This window comes from Schistocerca nitens, chromosome 4, assembly GCF_023898315.1.
Source record: "Schistocerca nitens isolate TAMUIC-IGC-003100 chromosome 4, iqSchNite1.1, whole genome shotgun sequence".
Lineage (NCBI taxonomy): Eukaryota > Metazoa > Arthropoda > Insecta > Orthoptera > Acrididae > Schistocerca > Schistocerca nitens.
In genome coordinates, this window is record NC_064617.1 from 287009564 (window position 1) to 287031027 (window position 21464).

General features: G+C 41.4%; 1 protein-coding gene across 1 annotated transcript in view; it reads right to left on the minus strand.

Moving 5' to 3' along the window:
• The window catches only part of LOC126252254 (uncharacterized), a 279447-nt gene that overhangs the window by 143373 nt on the left and 114610 nt on the right, over positions 1-21464 (minus strand). The window lies entirely within an intron of this gene.

Genomic DNA, 21464 nt, shown 5'->3' on the forward strand with positions numbered 1-21464 from the left:
TATATAGACTATTATTTTTAAAAAGTTATTAACTATATGGCAAAGAAGCACAGATCCACTGAAAATGTTGGAATCGGCACTCCAAGTAGTTTTCTTAAGTTTCAGATTTTTACTTGTTGAAAATCCTAGAACTAAATGTAACATGGACAACCAAAATAATCTGAAAATCAAGGAGTTATACTGCTGGCAGAAAGGATGGATGCACAAAGCACAAAAAGTTGAACAGAGTGATTGTTTGGAAATCAATTTGGGACCTCAATACCACACAAGGCAAAAGATAATTACATTGTTTTTAATTTTTTTTATATTTTGTTGCAACTGTAGTGCAGTGATTAGGTCATGAGATACTATTTCTTTTTAATAATGACCAAATAGAAAATTATGTCAGTAAAATGAAGCAAAAATTGCTGTTAGACACTGAAAAAGTAAATGATTCTGGGTACGATCAGAGCTTTAGTAAGTCATCTTTAAGTGGAAACATGGGATATAGTCATTTTCAACTTTTGTGGTCCTGTGAAAATTATCAATATACCATAGTAATGGGATATAGTATTTAGTCTCCAGGATGGGACAATGAATATGTTGAACTAATTATGAAGGGAACAGATGAAATATTAAATAGAGTCAACAGTTAAAAAGGTAACTGTGTTCACGGGCTGGGTAGCAAAACTGATGTTTCAATCAGTGAATTAAAATGTAAACCGAACAACAAAAATTGATGTTTCAGATAAAGAATTAGAAATGTAATTCTTAAATAACAGCTTTCAGGTCAGGAAGATAAAACAGAATCTTATCAAATTGAAATCTGCTGTTGAACTAGCACAGAAAGAGTTACTGTAGTTAAAACTAAAATTGTAGATTTATAATCAAATCTTATGAATGAAACTGAAAAATTTGTGAAAAAATTTGAAATTGTCCATAGATGCAGAAAAGTAAAACTTTGAAATCAGAAATAGGTAAAACTAAACAGAACCTCAAAGAGAAACTCAAAACTTTGGAATGTGAAACAAATAATCAAATTTCTGTAATTAATACCAAGGTTGTAGGAGTAGAAAAGAAGTAATTACCGGTAGTAATGTAGATACATGCGAAGGTGAAGTGCATGACATTAGCAGAAAACTCACTAAATTACAGGAAACTGTTACTAGTAATTGCACTGATACGTAGCCCAACATACCTATTAAAATTTTCCTGGAGACAAAAAAATCACATCCTGTTGATCTTGGGCAACACAGTCTAAGTTTGTTTCTGGCATGATTGATATGTTCAAAAAAAAATTTTAAAGATGTTTTTGAATGGGATGCAGTGTCATGAGAAAATCATAACACTAATTCAGCAGTGTCTTATTGTAAAGTTGAGAAAAGAAATGTGAACCAATTCTGGCCAATGTCAAAACAAGCTAGAAATAAAAGTGAATTTTTAAATGCATCAAACAACAGACAGGGAAGTGGGAGCATGAGGGAATTTTTCGAAAAACAACTTGGAAGATTAGTTCATTTAGCCAGACCTTCTGATGAATTACCACAAAAATTATCATTAAAAAAAGATTACCATGGAATGTAAAGTGGGGTTTAGTTTATGGGCCTGATGACTCAACTGAACAATTTCACAGACAAATTAAATTGACCATTACAGAAGCATGACAGGCAGAACTTTAAACAGGGTGGCTATAGTGGTTATCAGCGTGGGGATGGGACCAAAATTATAATGGAGGAAATTAAAGGAGAAGGGATGCAGGAAATTGTAGAAAAGATTATCAAGGATGGGGTAACGTAAGAGATTTCTAGTGGGATGTTAGTAACAGGAATGGGAATAGAGAATAGACCATGGGAAGGAAATAAAAAATCACAAGACCACAGAAGACAAGACAAGAAATGTTCAGTGAAACTGGGGCCATATCATTAGGAGCACAGAATACTTGAAACACCTCACTCAGTTTCTTGATCAGATCAAGGAATTGTAGATACCAGGGCCCCAATTCATACCATGTTTCTTGGCTCACCAAAAGTCTTCGATGCAGTTCTGTACAGTTGTCTACTAATTAAATATGTTCTTATATAATACTGGAATAGGTGTAAAATTTTTTAAAGACTTACTAATTAATAGAACCCAGTATGTCATTTTTAAATGGTAGAAATCATAGAAACCATAAGGAACAATCTGTGTACCTCAGGGAAACGATATGATTTACAACACGGTGTCCATAACTAGTTTCAAAACGCTGCAGAAAGAGAACCAGTGCTCAGAATGATACCAAATTTGAACAGCATATTATAGACATAGGGGGAATTTCATGGAATAAAATAATTTAACAAAAAATTTACCAACAGATGGCACTGTAAGTGTCTTAGCATAAATGGGGTTGGCTACAAGTGACATGTGAATCGAATATAACAGCTACGGTTTGAGTTGCAAACTACATCATCCACACTGTTCAACGTGCACAAATGCACAAGTTCAGCAGTCAACAATTGTGGCAGTGTTAGTTATGTAAGCCTATCAACCATGGCAAGGTAGTACCTCAGTGGATGGGAGAAATAAGTTTTTAATTGTCCTGTGACCAAAAGCTGCATAAAAAGCAAAATGACATTTGTTTCTAATTGTTGTGAGACCGGCACAAGACATGTTCAATACACTTTCCACCATTTTCTGCCACATGCTGGAACCGAGTAACAGCATGTTCCACAACAAATCAGTGTCTCGGGGGTCATGTTCAGAAGGCACTGTGTAATGTTTACCTTCAGTTCCGCTACTTTCATAACTGGAGCACTGAACACAGCTTTCAGATAACACCACATCCAGAAGCCACATGGACTAGGATCAGGTGATCTGGACAGCCATCCTGTATGGAAATAGTGGCTGATAATTCTAGCATTTCATAAATAATTCTAGCATTTCATAAATGCCTGTGCTGTCGCCACTTAACTGACAGTGCAACATGTGGAGGAGTGTCATCTTGCATCTCCTACCCACACATGCATGCACACTGCTGAAGAGTTGGAATGACGTTGGTGAACAAAAGACTCTCATAGCATTTACTGGTGACAGTACAGGTAACAGGACCCACAGGATCCATCTCCTGAAACCAATGCCATAACCTGCACCACAGAGTCACCTTTGCTGAATGAATGCATACTGACATGTCCTGGAGATGTAAATGAGCTTCACCTGTTCACAGAATTTTTCTTAGTGATTCAATGTCCACTCCCATGGGAGCAAGAAATTTCAGAGTGAATGTTTGTCTTGCTGATAGGTCAGCAAGAAGCAACTCCTGAACATGGGTTATTCTGTATGGATAGCAATGCAGAATGTTTTGTTGGATTTTATGCACCATGCTCACAGGCTTGCCCAATGTTTGGGCAATTCCATGTGCACTGCCTGTTTGAACAACACAACTTGATCCCTCCTGCAATGCTCTGGCCACACCTTTGACAGGCATTGGATCAAGTGCTTTACTCACTCTGCCAGACTGCACTTCAAAAGAACCTGTCGTTTCGAATTTTGTAATAATTTTCTCCAGCCCATAGCAGACTTTGAACCAATTTCCCCCCCCCCCCCCCCCCCCATAACCTTGAGTGTCCGGAACTTGTGCAGGCCTACTCACACACAGTCAATGTTCTTGTAAAAGAGCTTTACCAGCAGCACATGAGCCTTTGTGGAGACAATCATTTCAGTTGTCTCAGATGTAAACAGAGGAACTGCTGTGTGCTGTGCATCTTCTGACACTTACAGAACCATCTTTCTTTCTTTTTTTTTTTTTCCCCTGCATCAACAATATACTGTTCAAATTTGACGTCATTCCAAGCGGTGGTTTCCTTTCTACAGTGTTTTGAAACTGGAACTTCAATTATGGACACCCTGTACATATAAAAACAACTCTCCAGTAAATGTCATCTGTATACACTATTCACAGCTGGGGTACAGGCATAAACATAGGAGTCACAATGTTAAAAAATTGTTGTGATATGTAGGAATCTTGAAGATCATCAGCAACAAGTGCCGATGAATACAGTATATTGCACAAAAATATAATATGTGGTTTCATAATTCAATAAGCTATCAGCCACAGAATTCAGTCACAACCATCAATTATATGGGAAAATGTGTATGTAGCTGTGGGGAAGGCAGATGCTAAACTAAGTTTGGGAGACACTCACAGAAGAGGTAAAAACAAAGGGAGCTCTGAGGTCTAGAAAAAGGAATGGCAGCAACAGCAGAGAATAGGAACAGGGAACAAGAGAATACTCACAAAGATGCAACTGCATATCTCACACTAGAATATAGGACGTAGGCTCATCGGGGATACAACACAGAAGACAGCTGCTTGAAAAAACAGTGTGGATGAGGTTAATAACCTTATAAGACAATATAAGATGGCAGACAGAAGTAGTTATGAAAATGGTGGAACATGAGAGACATTATATGAGGTAGGAATAGAAGTGGAGCCAGGTGGAAGACATGAACTAGTGGAGATTAAGGATAGGATTAATGCAGGACACAGAGTGCATGGAAATGGCAGTTCCTGCCAACAAAACTAACAGGAAATGGTGTTGGAAGTGAGGAAGGTTGATGGCAGATCCCTTCTAACAGTGCCAATCACACATCAGATAAAAGAGCACCCATTCACAATCTTGAAGCTGATTCCAAATTGACCATTCTCCTTGAAGACAGTGGCATCATCACTCTCAAAGAGAAACCACAGTGACAAAAGGTGTCTGTCACCCATCTAACTTTTCACTTACAAGCCTTGCTACAGGATTCCACACAAAACTGAAGTTTGGCATCTTCTTAGGAGGCTACAAAGATGTAGAGATCATGTCAGTACCAACCTATAACCATATAAGAGTTCTATCCACCCAATAACATCAATCTGCAATACTTGATCACAGAAGCAAGCATTGGGTGGATTCATAAATATGTCACACTTAGATGATGGATTTGAGTTAAATATGAAATAATAAATACAAGACAAAAGGCTTTGCAACATGTCAGTACGACTTGACTATGGTTGCTATGAGCAAATTGGATGCCATACTAAAATATCGGTGCAATAGCATGTTGGTAATATTACACTAATAGTTAATTCACTTGACACTGCACATATTCTCCTGGTCAGCAAGTGGCACCTGAAATATTTCATATACTGAGATGATGATCAGACCATACAGCCTCTCTTTGCTGCCTCAGCTCCAATAAAACAGGGGGCATGATTATACTGACAGTTCCCGCAGCAGATGTTCCCTATTATGTAGTACATTTTGTCAACGCAACATTGAAGACAGGCATGATCTTAGCAGACTACAAGCATGTAGAGATCATAGTCACACGAAAGGTCTGTACCTAAAGACTGGAGAGTTGCACAAGTTACACCACCAATACACAAGAAAGGAAACAGAAGTAATATGCTGAATTGTAGACTCATATCACTGGCAATGATATTTGGTAGAATTCTGGAACATATACTGTTTTCCAACATTGTGAAATACCTCAAAGACAACAACATGGTTTCAGAAAAATCATTCTAGTGAAACACAACTGGCTCTTTATTTACATGAAGCAATGAACATTATCAACAGGGTATCTCAAATTGATTCCATATTTCTAGAGTGCTTTTGACACCATTCTTCACAATAAGCTCCTAATCAAATTGCACGTTTATGGTTCAAATGACTCTGAGCACTATGGGAGTTAACTTCTTTGATCATCAGTTCCCTAGAACTTAGAACTACTTAAACCTAACTAACCTAAGGACATCACACACATCCATGCCTAAGGCAGCACGTTTATGGAGTATTGCCTTAGTTGTGAGATTCTCTATATTAATATGAAAAGAAAGATTTAAATTCAGTTACACAATAAAGCATAGAAATTTAAATGTTACTAGTTCAACTAAATACCCAGGCATTACAGTTATGTAAACATAACCATCACTCATTGATTAGGCTTTAGGCCTGTTCCAACTGGCCCACTGCTGCCTAGAAATCAGTACGAAAAATGGTCTATGACATTGGGGCATGTGGTCAGCATGTCACCAATACATCCAGCCATTATTGCCAGTAGATGAATGCTGATGATGCAACTGCTTTTTTATTGAAGCTGCTCCTCATCTGTACTCACAAGGCTGAGTGGATCCCATTCCTCATCTCCCTCCCAAAGCAAAAATCAGAGGCAGTATCAGGAACCTTGCCCACATCCTTCCACACTAAAAGCAATGATGCAAACCACTCAGCTACAGAAGCAGTTGGACTAAAATACAAACAACTTAAATTGAAGCCATCACATAGAAAATACTGCGGGAAAAGTGAACCAAAGACAACCTTTCATTGGCAGAACACTTATAAGATGCAACAAATCTACTATGTACTCTGCCTAAACTACATTGTCTGCCCCTTCTGGCATACTGTGGCACAGTAATGGGTCCTTACCAGATAAGACCGATCAAGGACATAAAAAATTTCAAAGAATGGTAGTTTGTTTTGTATTATTGCAAAATACAAAATAGAGTGTTACAGACATATTATGTGACTTGAGCCACAATCATGAAAACAAAGAAATTTTGCACTGTAGTGAGATCTTTTAAGAAATTTCAGTCACAAACTTTCTTCTCCAAAAGTCAAAATATTTTGTTGACTCCTATCTACATAGGGAGAAACAACCATTGTAATAAAATAAGAGAAATCATAGCTCACATAGATTCGTATAGGTGTTCATTTTTTCTGTTTGAAATTCGAGAGTGGGATAGTTGAGAAATAGTCTGGAAAAGTTTATATGAACCTTCTGTCAAGTAATTAAGTGTTAACTGTTGAATATCCACATATATAGAGGCAGATGAAACCAGCGAAGGACTGTAAGGATCCAAGATAGCAATATGTCTTGTAACCAAATTGTTCCTGGCTAAAAGCCCTTCTTCTAAAGTAGAAAACAAAACACATTCACACAAATATTACTCACACACACATGAATACTGTCTCTGGCCACTGTGGCTTCACAGAGCTATTACTGCACCTAATGGGAGCAGATATTTGATCATGGAGGTAAGGAGGAAGCATGGGATGGGGAGAGAGGATAGCAGGGTGGGTGGGGAAAGGCATATAGTGCCTTGTGGGAGCATGCATGTACGTAAGGCATGTTGAGAACAGGACAGACAGCAGGAGGGAGGGGGGGGGGGGGGGAGGGTCAGAAAAGGAGAATAGGGGAACAGGATTGTGTGTGCTTTGGTGGAATAGAATGTTGGGTTGCACTGGAGTCGGAACAGGGAAGTGGATATGTAAATGGAGGACAGGGACTAGAAAAGGTTGACGCAAGAGGGGTTATGGGGACATGGATATATTTTAGGGAGAGTTCCCACCTGCACAATTCAGAAAAACTAATGTTAGTAGGAACGATATAGATAATGCAGGCTGTCTACGAGTCATTGAAGAGAAACAAATTGTATTGGGCAACATGTCCAGAAACTGGGTGGCCCAGCTGTCTCTTGGCCTCAATTTGTCGGCGGTCATTCATATGGACAGATAGCTTGCTAGTCATCACGCCCATGTAGAAAGCATCTCAGTGATTGCAGCTTAGTGTAGATAACATGACTGTTTTCACAGGTAGCCCTGCTTCTGACAGAATAGTAAATGCCTGTGACCAGACTGGAGTAGGTGGTAGTGGGAGGAACAAATATTGCATATAAGTCTATAGCAGGGATACAAGCCAAGAGGAATGGGTTTGGGGACAGGGGTGGAGTAGGGATGGTCAAGGATATTACATAGTTTTGGTGGGTGGCAGATACCACTTTGAGAGAAGTTGGAAGCATAGTGTATTATAGACTATTCCTCATTTCAGGGCATGACGAGAGGTAGTCGAAACCATGGTGGAGAATGTGCTCCAGTCCTGACTGCTGCTGAGGCATGAGGAGACTGCTCCTTTGTGGCCAAATGTTGTGTATGTTGGAAGAGATAGGTGACTGGAGAGACAGAGATCTACTTCTGTACACGGTTGGGTGGAAAATTTCGGTCTGTGAAGTCCTCAGTGAGTCCAGTCTTTTCCTCACTGAGTCCATTGATGTATTTGGACTGCTCATCACTGCAGATGTTGTGACTACATTTGGCTAAGCTGTGCGTAAGGGGCTTCTTGTTATGGAATGGGTGGCCACTATCGAACTGGAGGTACTGCTGGTGGTTGGTAGGTTCGATGTGGACCGAGGTACCGATGTAGCCATACTTGAGATGGAGGTTAACATCGAGCAAGGTGACTTGCTGATTTGAGGTGGACCAGGTGAAGTGAATGGGAGAGAAGTAGTTTAATTTCTGTGGAATGTGGATAGGGTGTCCTTACCCTCAATCCCGATCATGAAGATGTCATCAGTGAATCTGAACCAGGTGAAGGGTTTGGGATTCTGGGTGGTTAGGAAGGATTTCTCTAAATGGTCCACGAGTAGGTTCACATAGGATGGTGCCATGTGTGTACTCATTGCTGTATCACAGATTTCTTTAAAGGTGACACTTGCAAGGAGAAGTAATTATGGGTCACTGTATAGTTGGTCATGGTAAGCGGGAAGAAGGTAATAGGTTTGGAGTCAACCAGATGTTGCAAAAGGTAGTGTTCAGTAATGCCAAGACCATGGGCATTGGGGATGTTGGGGTAGAGGGAGGTAAAATCAAATGTACTGAGCAAGCACAGTGTGGCAAAGAAACAAGAACTGTGGAGAGTTGGTGGAGGAAACGGTTGTATCTTCTATATAAGGGCGGGGCGGGGAGGGGGGGGGAGGAGGTTCTGGGTAAAAGGCTGAAGGTGTTGGTCCACAAGAGCAGAGATTCTCTCAGTGGGAGACCTAAAACCAGCCACAATGTGACATCCAATGTGGTTGGGTTTATGGACTTTAGGAACCATGTATTAGGTAGGAGTGTAAGGAGTTGCAGGAATGAGCAGAGAAACAGACTCAGAGGAAAGGTTCTGGGATGGACCTAATAATTTAAGGAGAGACTGGAGGTCCTGTTGGATCTGTTGGCAGGGTTTGTTGGTGGACAAATCTGGCAGTTGGCTGAGTCCCATGCACTACACTTGGTGACCGCATAGGCTGTTGGTGCAGCATCTCATGTCCCAAATTTCTTCCTGCCGATGAGTTAATTCTACACCTTCAAACTGAACACAATTCTTCCCTCATTCTCACATATTTTGGATGTTTTTTCGTATCTTCCTATGCCACACAAACTTGTTGAACTTCTACCTTATCAAATGCTCCCCTCTTCCCTCATTCCAACATGCAAGTGCTAACCTCAGCAAATTCATTTAATTTGCTGTCATCTCTCTTCAGCTATATCCACCCACCCACTATTATCTTTTTTCTTTATTATTCTCTCTGATCTTAGTGCATTTTCACATTGTTTTTAGTCCATTTTTGTCTTACACTATCGGCCCTGCTCCCTTAGGTTTCCTTTTTTCCTCATACTCCATCTGTTCTGTCCTTATTCTGAGTTTTTCCCACATATTTTTATTCAATTTTGTCCCCCACCATAAATCTTTGTTCCTTCCATCTGCAACAATACAGAAAAGTTTCCCTATCACTAGCCAGAACCCAGTCTCACATACTATTCCTATGTTACTGCCTAGCTCACCGAATCCCCCCAAATGGCCTCACTATCAAATTACCCAACTCTGGCTGCAACCTCTCCTTCCAAAAAGACCTCTATCTGTTCAAATTATGTCAGTCCATAGCCCTCACCAGCCTAGTCCTGAAAGACAGTGTAAATCAGGCCCAAACATCCTTGAAACACCTCCTCTCCATCTGTAAAATTCTCCTGAAATCCTAAATTCCTTCATTCTATCTCCCACACTGAAATTCTTGTCTTACAGTAACTAAAGCAGAATGCACTACATCACCTCAAAAACCTCCTCAACCTGTTCAAATCCTAATCCTGCCTTAGACTACCACTGTCCATCACATCCATAGAAGCTTCCAAACCTCCTCCTCATCCCCTTATAGCCGACAAACTGTCTTCCCAACCTACCACATTTACCACACTCTCAGAAACTCTCTCCCACCATCACACAGAATTCAGAACCTAAACAGATGCAAAACACATTCATAAACCTTTCCTCCAAAAGCCTTAGTCCCACAAAATTTATCAGTCCTTTCCAAAGGCCTTATCTTTTGCCCCACTCCCAAATTCAGTCATGCTTGATTTGTTAAAGACTTTCTCTCCTTCTCCTGGCCTCTATAGTAGAAAAACTTTTTCAACAAGAATCCTACCAAACAGACTCAACCCAAAATCAGTACTGAACAATAGCCTGACTCTGTTCACGCCTACATCCAACTGTGATCCATACACACTGCCCCCTAATCACCCCCAGTTAGCCTGACTATGTTCACTCCTCCATCCAACTATGATCCAAACACACTGCCCCCTAATCACCCCCAGTTAACATTTCATAACCTCACACCATGCCACACCATCATTCCCCCATTACCTCAACAAGAAGACCAACCACAAGCCAGAGGAAGAATGGCACTCCACCACCTAAAAACTGATACCTACCTTATAATCCTGCATGCCCAATAAGATGCCACCACTATGGTTTTTAACTGCAGGGATTACCTGGTGCAGGAATCAACCTACAAACCCTGTCACAGTAACCCCATCCCAGAAATCCACCCTGCTCTCCAGCTGCTCCTTAAATCCTTAGACACATCCCAGAACTTCTTCTCTGAATTTCTCTCTCTCCTCATTCCCACCACTCACAGCATTCCTACCTTCCAAATGCTTCCTAAAGTCCATAAACTAAACCATCCTGGATGCCCCATTAAGACCAGTTTTTTGTCCCCACTAAGTGAATCTCTGCCCTCATTGAACAACACTTTTAGCCCATTACCTTTAACCTACCCTCATACATAAAAGACACCAAACACTTCCTCCACTGACTCTCCATAGTGCCCATTCTTTTACCACACTGCACCCTGTCCATTACTGTCAGTGCCACCTCCCTCTATATCAACATCCCCAATACCCATGGCCTTGCCACTGTTGAACATTACCTTTCCCAATGCCTCACTGACTCCAAATCTACCATTTCTGTCCTGCTCACCATGACAAACAATATACTCACCCACAATAACTTCTCCTTTGAAAGTGCCACCTACAAACAAATTTGTGGTCCAGCAATAGGCACCAACATGGCACCAACCTATGCAAACCTATTTATGGGTCATTTAGAGGAAACCTTCCTAACCACCCAGAATTCCAAACCCTTCACCTGATTCAGATCCACTGATGACATCTTCATGATCAGGATTGAGGATAATGACACCCAATCCACATTCCTTCATAAATTCAATACCTTCTCCACCATTCACTTCACATGGTCTGCCTCAAGCCAGAAAGCCACTTAGACTGATGTTAAGCTCCACCTCAAGTATGGCTACATCAGTACCTTGACCCACATCATACCTACTAACCACCAGCAACAACTTCACTTTGACAGTGGCCACCCACTCCATTCCAAGAAGACCCGTACACATAGCCTAGCCACCTGTGGTCAACACATCTGCAGTGATGAGCAGTCCCTCACCAAATACATCAAACTGACGTCTTCACAGACCAAAATTATGACCAACCCTGTATGGAAACAGATCTCTGTGTCTTGTCTCTCCAGTTACATCCACATTCAACAGGGTAGGAAGATTGCTCCCATGGGTGACGCAGTATGAAACATCAGTGCTGTTAGCACAACCAGGGGCTCTTTAAATTCTCTTTAAACATAACAGTGTAGATTCCTTCAAATAAGAGAAGACAGAGGACAGACATAAAAGGGGCAAAATACTTCATAAAAGGAGCGACATACTTCCTGACTGTTGAAACTGGAACACAAACTGAAACAAATACACAACGACAAGTTAATCTAAACAATTAGCTTAATACTCTCAGTGTGTAGAAGTACTTCTCAATTTGCTAAACCTATTGATCAAGATACTAGTAAATTTTTCCTACTTTATTCCCTGTATAAAATGGGATAATATTATGAAGTAAAGTAATAAGCTTTGGACAAGTAATCATTCTGAGAAAATATGCAACAACAGCAATACTGTGGGAAGTCTACAACTAAACATATTGCAGTGGCTTCTACAAGGAACTTGGAAGTTTTCACACTCATGTGACACTAGATTTTCCTTCATGATAACAGATAAACTGAATTCTGATACATGAAACCACACCCCAAGATATCCATTCATTCATTTACACATCACTTTCAATAATTCACGCATGAAGGAGAACCTTCAGATATGTGGAACAATTCAAGCATGTTACTTCTGTAAAGTATACAAACAACAAATTACATCTGGTGCCGATCTATTTACACTGATAACTATAGGAGTCTGGCCTCAGCAGCCAGAGACTGTGGCTCTGTGTGTGTGTGTGTGAGTGTGTGTTTGTGTGTGTGTGTACATTGTCCAATTCCAATGAAGACCTTTTTCACCAAAGGCTTACTTGTTTGACAGTCTTTTTATTGTGCCTATCTGCAGCTCAACATCTCTGCTATATGGTGAGTAGCGATATACACTTTTCATAATATTGTCGATAACTATAGGAATTACTTCTAGATTAGTTTAGGAATTACTTCTAGATTATTTTATATAAGCACATGTATATTAGAAGAAAAGTGCTACTTTGAAATGAGCCACTGTTCACCTTCCTATATTTCTAAGCTACTACTTTTATCTAATACTTTGAACTAAGTGTTTATGTAACTTTAGACAGAACACTGGCAGCTGTCTATATACTGGTAAAGTCAAAATAAATTTAATATCACTAGAGTTATGCACCATTTTACATTCCTTAGTGCAAATACTCTGATAAATTACAGAAGGAGTAGCAAATAAGGTACTATCTTACATGTTTTTAAAAGTTATGTGCATTGTCAATCTCATATACTTTTGCAACAGAATTAAAACTGCATTCTAATCACTAGATAGATATGCATAGTCTATATGAAAATTATTTTTACCTCTTGTACTGTGGTTGTGAAATTCACACAGTGATTCTAAATCCACTCTCACTATTAAACCAAAATGCCATTTAAGTGTTTGAGGGGGGACCCAAAAATAACTGGAACTTTTGTTATCTTGCATTTTTATTGAACTCTACATTCACAGTACTTAAGTCCCCTTCAAAGTACTGACGTCATCCACATCAGATGAGTAGGGTGGTTGAGGCACAAGCACCATGTTGTTTGTTGCCATGAACTGTCAGACCATCAGAGTTGTGTGGCCTGGAGCATTATTGTGGTGGAGCAACCAGTCCCCATTTCTCCACAGTCCTGGCCTTTTTTGTCACTCTCTCTTAATCCTTGTAACACATCCAGATAAAATTGTTGGTTCACTGTTTGGCCTAGAGGAATGAATTCCTTGTGTGCAATGCCACTGACATAAAAAAAGAAACAAATCAACACTGTTTTCACATTCGATTGCACCTGATGTGCTTTCTTGGGTCATGGTGACGTTTGAGTTTTCCACTGGCTCGACACTTGCTTTGACTCTGGACTGTATTCATAGCACCAACTGTCATCCCCAGTCATAATTCTGTAAAAAAAATTGAATCATTCTGCACTTCACTCTTCAAGTTCTGCCAACATTACTCTTTGGTCATCTGTGAGCAAGCAAGTGACAAATTTTGCAAACAACCATCTCATGTGCAAACTTTCAGTTAAAATTTGCAGGACCACACTCCGTGCCACTTTAGTTTCCTCAGAAATTCGGCCAGTGGTCCTTTGACAATGGCCTATGATCCTTTGACAATCTTCATCAATTGGACCTTTTATTGTGGCAATGTTTCTGTCATTTCCTTCTATCAAATGATGATTGGGGTGTGGCATATCTTCAGTTGACATGTTGCCGGATTAGAAAACTACTTGTACACATGTGATTTCTCCAAAGCATGATCATTAAAGGCTTGCAAAGCATTCCAATAGCCTCAGCTGCAGTTTTTCCAAACAGAAAACAAAATTTCACTGACTCTTTGTTCCTTCTTGTCGGTCATGTCATTAAACGCAGAAGGGTTAAAATAGAAATGCAAACAACAGAGCACCAAAAATGAACTACTTAACTTTGACTGACACCAACTTACTGAGTGATGAGTAAGACTCCAAAAGTAACCACAAAATGTGCCCACACAACAGTTCAATTCCAGTCATTTTTGGGTCCCTCCTCGTAAATGTATAGGCATGTAAAGTACAATAATCTCCAAGTCTACATATGCATGTAAATACATGCTTTGCAAGTCACCATATGATGTTTGGTGGAGGGTACCTTGTACCACTACTAGTCATTTCCTTTCCTATTCCACTAGAGTGATGGAAAAACTACTGTCTGCATGCCTCCACACCACCACTAATTTCTCTTATTTTATCTTCGGGTGTTTATGTGAAATGTACATAGGCAGTAGTAGAATAACTCTGTAGTCAGCCTCAAATGCCAATTCTCTAAATTTTCTCACTTGTGTTCAGTGGATGCTTTAGTATATTCTTTTAATTTGACCTGATGGGGATCCTGAACACTCGAGCAGTACTCAAGAATGGGTAGCACTAGTGTTTTATACCTGGTCTCCTTTACAGATGAACCACTCTTTCTCCATGTTTGTCAGAGCCTCTATGTATAGAGAATAATAGAGGTCCTTCACACTTCATGGGGAACTCCTGACAATACCCTAGACTCTGATGAACACTTGCCATCAAGAACAACCTACTGGGTTCTGTTTATTGAGAAGTCTTGAGCCACTAACATATCTGAGAAATTAGTTTGTATGCCCAAACCTTCATCAACAGTCTGTAGTGGGACAGCAAGTCAAGTGCTCCACAGATGCTGCATTTCACCTGATGAAGCCAGTGGGGATTGTCAATAGACCAATGGTGCATGCTTCGGCAGTTTACAAGGCCGTGGTTGACCAGCAGTAGAAACTCTTGCAGACATTACTTTGCTGAAATGTAGGCCCAGAATGATTTGCTTTGAAGAACAACAAAATTAGGTGTACAATATCACTGATGTATTGCTGTGCTTTAAGGTAAGGGTGCCATGGATGACAACCAAAAGAGTCCTGTTATGAAATGAAATTGCTGCCCAGATCATCACTCCTGGTTGTCAGGCTTTATGGCAGGCAACAGTCACATTGGTATCCCACTGCTGTCCGTTGCACCTCCAGACACATCTTCAGCCTGGAATCTCATCAAGTAGAGTAGAATTGTCTTAGGTGATGAATCCCAATCCGAACTGAGTCCTGATGATCAGAGAAGATGTGTCTGGAGAAGCTCAGACACCGATGCATGCCAACCTGATTGTCACCTGCCATACTGGCCAACAATCCAGAGCGATGGTCTGGGGTGCCATTTTATTTGATAGCAGTACTCTTATAACACAGCAGTATGTCAACGAAGCCCCATTTTGTTGCACTGGGCATACATTTCAGCAACATAATGCCTGCTCACACATGGCAGTTCTTACCACTTGTCTTCATGCCTGCCAAACCCTACACTGGCCAGAAAGGTCACTGGATCTCTCCCCAGTTGAGAGCGTTTGGAGCATTATGGACAGGACCCTCCAACCAGCTTGAGGTTTGGACAATCTAACATGTCAATTGGACAGAATTGGGCACAATACCACTAAGGAGGGCATTTCAGCAACATAATGCCTGCTCACACATGGCAGTTCTTACCACTTGTCTTCATGCCTGCCAAACCCTACATTGGCCGGAAAGGTCACTGGATCTCTCCCCAGTTGAGAGCGTTTGGAGCATTATGGACAGGACCCTCCAACCAGCTTGAGGTTTGGACAATCTAACATGTCAATTGGACAGAATTGGGCACAATACCACTAAGGAGGGCATTCAACAACTCTTTATCAATCAGTGTCAAGCCAAATAACTGATTTCTTAAGGGAAGAGGTGGACCAATGAATTATTGACTTGCTCAATTTGTGATGCCCTTTCTTCTGAATAAATCATTCAATTTTTGTGAAATTTTAATAATTTGTTTGTCTGTACACGTATATCACATTTACAAATTTTTGTCACATTTGGATAATTACGTTCTGTCTTAAGAGTGTATGTATATTCAAGTCATTCAGTTGCTTCTCTATGCCAGGAATGCCTTTTATTACTCACTCCATGTAGGTGTTTGTGTAACTGTCAAACGACAGTATGTTCGTATGATCCTCCTGCATGAATGATTTCTTAAATGTGAGATTTAAAACTTCTTCTATCCTTTGCTGTCTTCTTTTGGTATACCTGGTTGGTCAATGAATGACTGGATAGTAGCCCTTGACCCACTTATTGATTTTATGTAGGATTAGAATTTCCTTAGCTTCTTGGTTTGTGCATTATTTTTGAACCGAGAGTACAAGTCTCTGAATCCTCAGCATTCTCTGAATTTTGTTATTAAACCACTGTGAGTCTTTCCCATCATTAATCCATTTACTCAGCACATACTTCTCCAGTTGTGGTTTACAGTCTGTTTAAACTTTGCTCATAATTCATCTATGTCCGCCATATTGCAACTACGTGATGTCAGTTCACTATCGAAGTGGGACACTAACGACTGCTTGTCTGCTTTTTTTTCAGCAAAACACTCTCCTAGTTTTCTTGATGGACTTATTAAATTTAATAACCACTATCACTATGATGACATCATGATCGCTAATCCCTTGTAACTACAAGATCTATAATATTTCAAATGTGCGTGGGCTGTTGAACTAGCTGCTCAAGCTGGTAATTAACCTGAACTAATTAATTTTTGACAATATAATGTCACTGGACAGGCAAAAAATCTAGCCACCAAGTGGTGGCAGGAGAACACACATACAAAAAAAGACTTTACATATGCAAGCTTTTGGAGCCAGTGGCTCCTTCTTCTGGCAGTATGTTTGAAGGGAAAGAAAGTAAAAGGTCTGGAGAGTTTAGGAAAAGAGGTACAGTTTGGAAAAAAGTCACCCAGAATTTCCTCCTTCTCATCCCATCAGGTAAGTTTCCCCTGGTCTTGGGTTCTGGGTGTCTTTTCTGGGCTCTATCCACTCTGGTCCTTTTTGTTCTGCCCTCTTCCTTCCCCTTCAAACATTCTGCCAGTAGAAGGAGCCACTGACTCCTAAAGCTTGCATGTGTAAAACATTTTCTTACACATGTGTTCTCCTGCCACCACTTGGTGAATAGACTTTTTATCTATCCAGTTACATGATAGTTAATCAGAGTTCACCCAGACCTGTTACAAGCATCCAGGTAACTTCACAGTCAGACTCAATTTCATCCTCAACAGACGCAATATTTCTGTCACTGCAGTGAACACACTCTCTTCTACGGTATCCAGTATGTCTTCTTGATGTACATTCCATGTCTCACTAAATATTTCAGTGTTTCCTATTGTGCATTTCTGCCAGGTTTTGGTTCTGAGAATAATTTGTTCATGACTTTCCTGATGGGTGCTAAATTCAGAAACTTTGTAATAAATACTTTGATAATTTGGTGTTAAAAATTTTGACTGTCAAAGTATCTTCACTTTGTACATTGTCTGCTTTCATTCTCTGCTTATTGACTGGCAAGTGTTCATCTGAGGACCACAAACTACTGTAAAAAAAAAAAAAAAAAAAAAAAAAAAAAAAAAAAAAATGATGTGCTTGTTCATCTGAGGACCTCAATCTACTGTTTAAAAAAAACCATGTGCACTCCAGAAGGAGTCTGTTAACTGAGTAGCTGCTTCCTTTGCATGGTGCACGCCTGGTCTGTCAAGGGGAGCTCTACAATTTTCTGCCACATAATCAGGTCCAGAGGTCTGCAGCCAATACTGTCACAGAATCGATGGGGGCTTTGGTTGAGAGCCTCCATTTGGCTTCAAACCAAAGAACCCCGATCAATTCTGGGAATGATTTTACAAACTGAGTGCTCACTTCTACCAGTGTGAGGCCGGCTGTCTTCACTTCTTCTGCCAACTGCCTGTCTAACTGAGGATTGCCCCAGAACCCAAGTGACAGACATTATTCTCCAATGACATAGGTGCCAATATGAGCCACAACCTATAGACGACTATACCCGGCACACTTGACACCTATAGGCAAGGACTCCTCCACTTCTAGGATGAGGCCTCCCAGCAGACATAGAAAGTGCACATTGGATCTCTTTCCAGCCTTGGATACTATTTCCCTAAAGGGCTCAAAAGGTGATTAACACTGGAGCTCACACTGACTAGAAAACCCATCCTCCCTTGTGCCAGTTTGGACCCTGCTGAAGGAGAGGCCACTTATCCTCTCAAAGGGTGAATGGGGAGGCCAGTTGGCCAGCCTTCAAACTGACTCTCTGCCTCAAGTAACACAAATGCATTACCACCCGCCACTCACCTAATGGTAGGGGCACGTCGGGTACACTGCTAGGTGCCTCCGCAGCAGATCCCATGGGTGAAACAAGTTACAAATGAGGTGTCCCATGTGATGCGCTACATTCTCCATCACCCCTACATCCCAAGGCAGCACCCTGAAGATAGATGACCACAGCCAAATGCATTTTCTGCTGTCCCTAAACTGCACCCAGCTCCTCCTGCACTCACACAGATCCTGTCTGCCCTAGCACTACCAACTACAAAAGCACACAGAGAAAGATAACTATGTAGCTTGTGATCAATGGAAGTTGATACCTGATTCAGCTGTGAGACTGGTCATTCAGAATAAATGAAAGTTGTGCTACATACTGCATGAATTTACATTTTACATTTACTAAAATGTGAGATTACACCTCTTAAATAATAATAAAAAAAACATGCTCTTAATTTAAGAATTAACAATGAAAAAGCACAGAAAAAGCTAAAAATGTAACTTGTTGATCAACTGGCCCATCACAGGTGGCAATTGGAAACTAACTAGGTTCTTTAAAAGGCTTCAGCAGTATGTTAGGTTATCAATTTAATTTAATATTCTTACTGTACACTTCCGTAGAATAAATCCTTTTGTGACCTCTTAGCTGCATTGTTCCAGAAGATTATGCCACAGGACGGTGATGAACAAAATTGTGTAAAGTATACCTGTGTCATTAGTAATATAATAGAGGGAAACATTCCACGTGGGAAAAATATATCTAAAAACAAAGATGATGTGACTTACCGAACGAAAGCGCTGGCAGGTCGATAGACACACAAACAAACACAAACACACACACACAAAATTCAAGCTTTCGCAACAAACTGTTGCCTCATCAGGAAAGAGGGGAAGGGGAGGGAAAGACGAAAGGATGTGGGTTTTAAGGGAGAGGGTAAGGAGTCATTCCAATCCCGGGAGCGGAAAGACTTACCTTAGGGGGAAAAAAGAACAGGTATATACTCGAACACACACACATATCCATCCACACATATACAGACACAAGCAGACATATTTAAAGACAAAGAGTGTGGGCAGAGATGTCAGCCGAGGCGGAAGTGCATAGGCAAAGATGTTGTTGAATGACAGGTGAGGTATGAGTGGTGGCAACTTGAAATTAGCGGAGATTGAGGCCTGGTGGGTAACGGGAAGAGAGGATATATTGAAGAGCAAGTTACCATCTCCGGAGTTCGGATAGGTTGGAGTTGGTGGGAAGTATCCAGATAACCCGGACGGTGTAACACTGTGCTAAGATGTGCTGGCCGTGCACCAAGGCATGTTTAGCCACAGGGTGATCCTCATTACCAACAAACACTGTCTGCCTGTGTCCATTCATGCGAATGGACAGTTTGTTGCTGGTCATTCCCACATAGAATGCATCACAGTGTAGGCAGGTCAGTTGGTAAATCACGTGGGTGCTTTCACATGTGGCTCTGCCTTTGATCGTGTACACCTTCCGGGTTACAGGACTGGAGTAGGTGGTGGTGGGAGGGTGCATGGGACAGGTTTTACACCGGGGGCAGTTACAAGGATAGGAGCCAGAGGGTAGGGAAGGTGGTTTGGGGATTTCATAGGGATGAATTAACAGGTTACGAAGGTTAGGTGGACGGCGGAAAGACACTCTTGGTGGAGTGGGGAGGATTTCATGAAGGATGGATCTCATTTCAGGGCAGGATTTGAGGAAGTCGTATCCCTGCTGGAGAGCCACATCCAGAATTTCCTCTCCAGCCTCAACTCCTTTAGTTCCATCAGATTCACCTGGTCCTACTCCAAATCCCATGCCACTTTCCTTGACGTTGACCTCCACCTGTCCAATGGCCAGCTTCACACGTCCGTCCACATCAAACCCAGCAACAAGCAACAGTACCTGCATTATGACAGCTGCCACCCATTCCACATCAAACAGTCCCTTCCCTACAGCCTAGGTCTTCGTGGCAAACGAATCTGCTCCAGTCCGGAATCCCTGAACCATTACACCAACAACCTGACAACAGCTTTCGCATCTCGCAACTACCCTCCCGACCTGGTACAGAAGCAAATAACCAGAGCCACTTCCTCATCCCCTCGAACCCAGAATCCCCCACAGAAGAACCACAAAAGTGCCCCACTTGTGACAGGATACTTTCCGGGACTGGACCAGACTCTGAATGTGGCTCTCCAGCAGGGATACGACTTCCTCAAATCCTGCCCTGAAATGAGATCCATCCTTCATGAAATCCTCCCCACTCCACCAAGAGTGTCTTTCCGCCGTCCACCTAACCTTCGTAACCTGTTAGTTCATCCCTATGAAATCCCCAAACCACCTTCCCTACCCTCTGGCTCCTATCCTTGTAACCGCCCCCGGTGTAAAACCTGTCCCATGCACCCTCCCACCACCACCTACTCCAGTCCTGTAACCTGGAAGGTGTACACGATCAAAGGCAGAGCCACATGTGAAAGCACCCACGTGATTTACCAACTGACCTGCCTACACTGTGATGCATTCTATGTGGGAATGACCAGCAACAAACTGTCCATTCGCATGAATGGACACAGGCAGACAGTATCACCCTGTGGCTAAACATGCCTTGGTGCACGGCCAGCACATCTTGGCACAGTGTTACACCGTCCGGGTTATCTGGATACTTCCCACCAACACCAACCTATCCGAACTCCGGAGATGGGAACTTGCTCTTCAATATATCCTCTCTTCCCGTTACCCACCAGGCCTCAATCTCCGCTAATTTCAAGTTGCCGCCACTCATACCTCACCTGTCATTCAACATCATCTTTGCCTCTTCACTTCCGCCTCGACTGACATCTCTGCCCAAACTCTTTGTCTTTAAATATGTCTGCTTGTGTCTGTATATGTGTGGATGGATATGTGCGTGTGTGCGAGTATATACCTGTCCTTTTTTCCCCCCTAAGGTAAGTCTTTCCGCTCCCGGGATTGGAATGACTCCTTACCCTCTCCCTTAAAACCCACATCCTTTCGTCTTTCCCTCCCCTTCCCCTCTTTCCTGATGAGGCAACAGTTTGTTGCGAAAGCTTGAATTTTGTGTGTGTGTTTGTGTTTGTTTGTGTGTCTATCGACCTGCCAGCGCTTTCGTTCGGTAAGTCACATCAT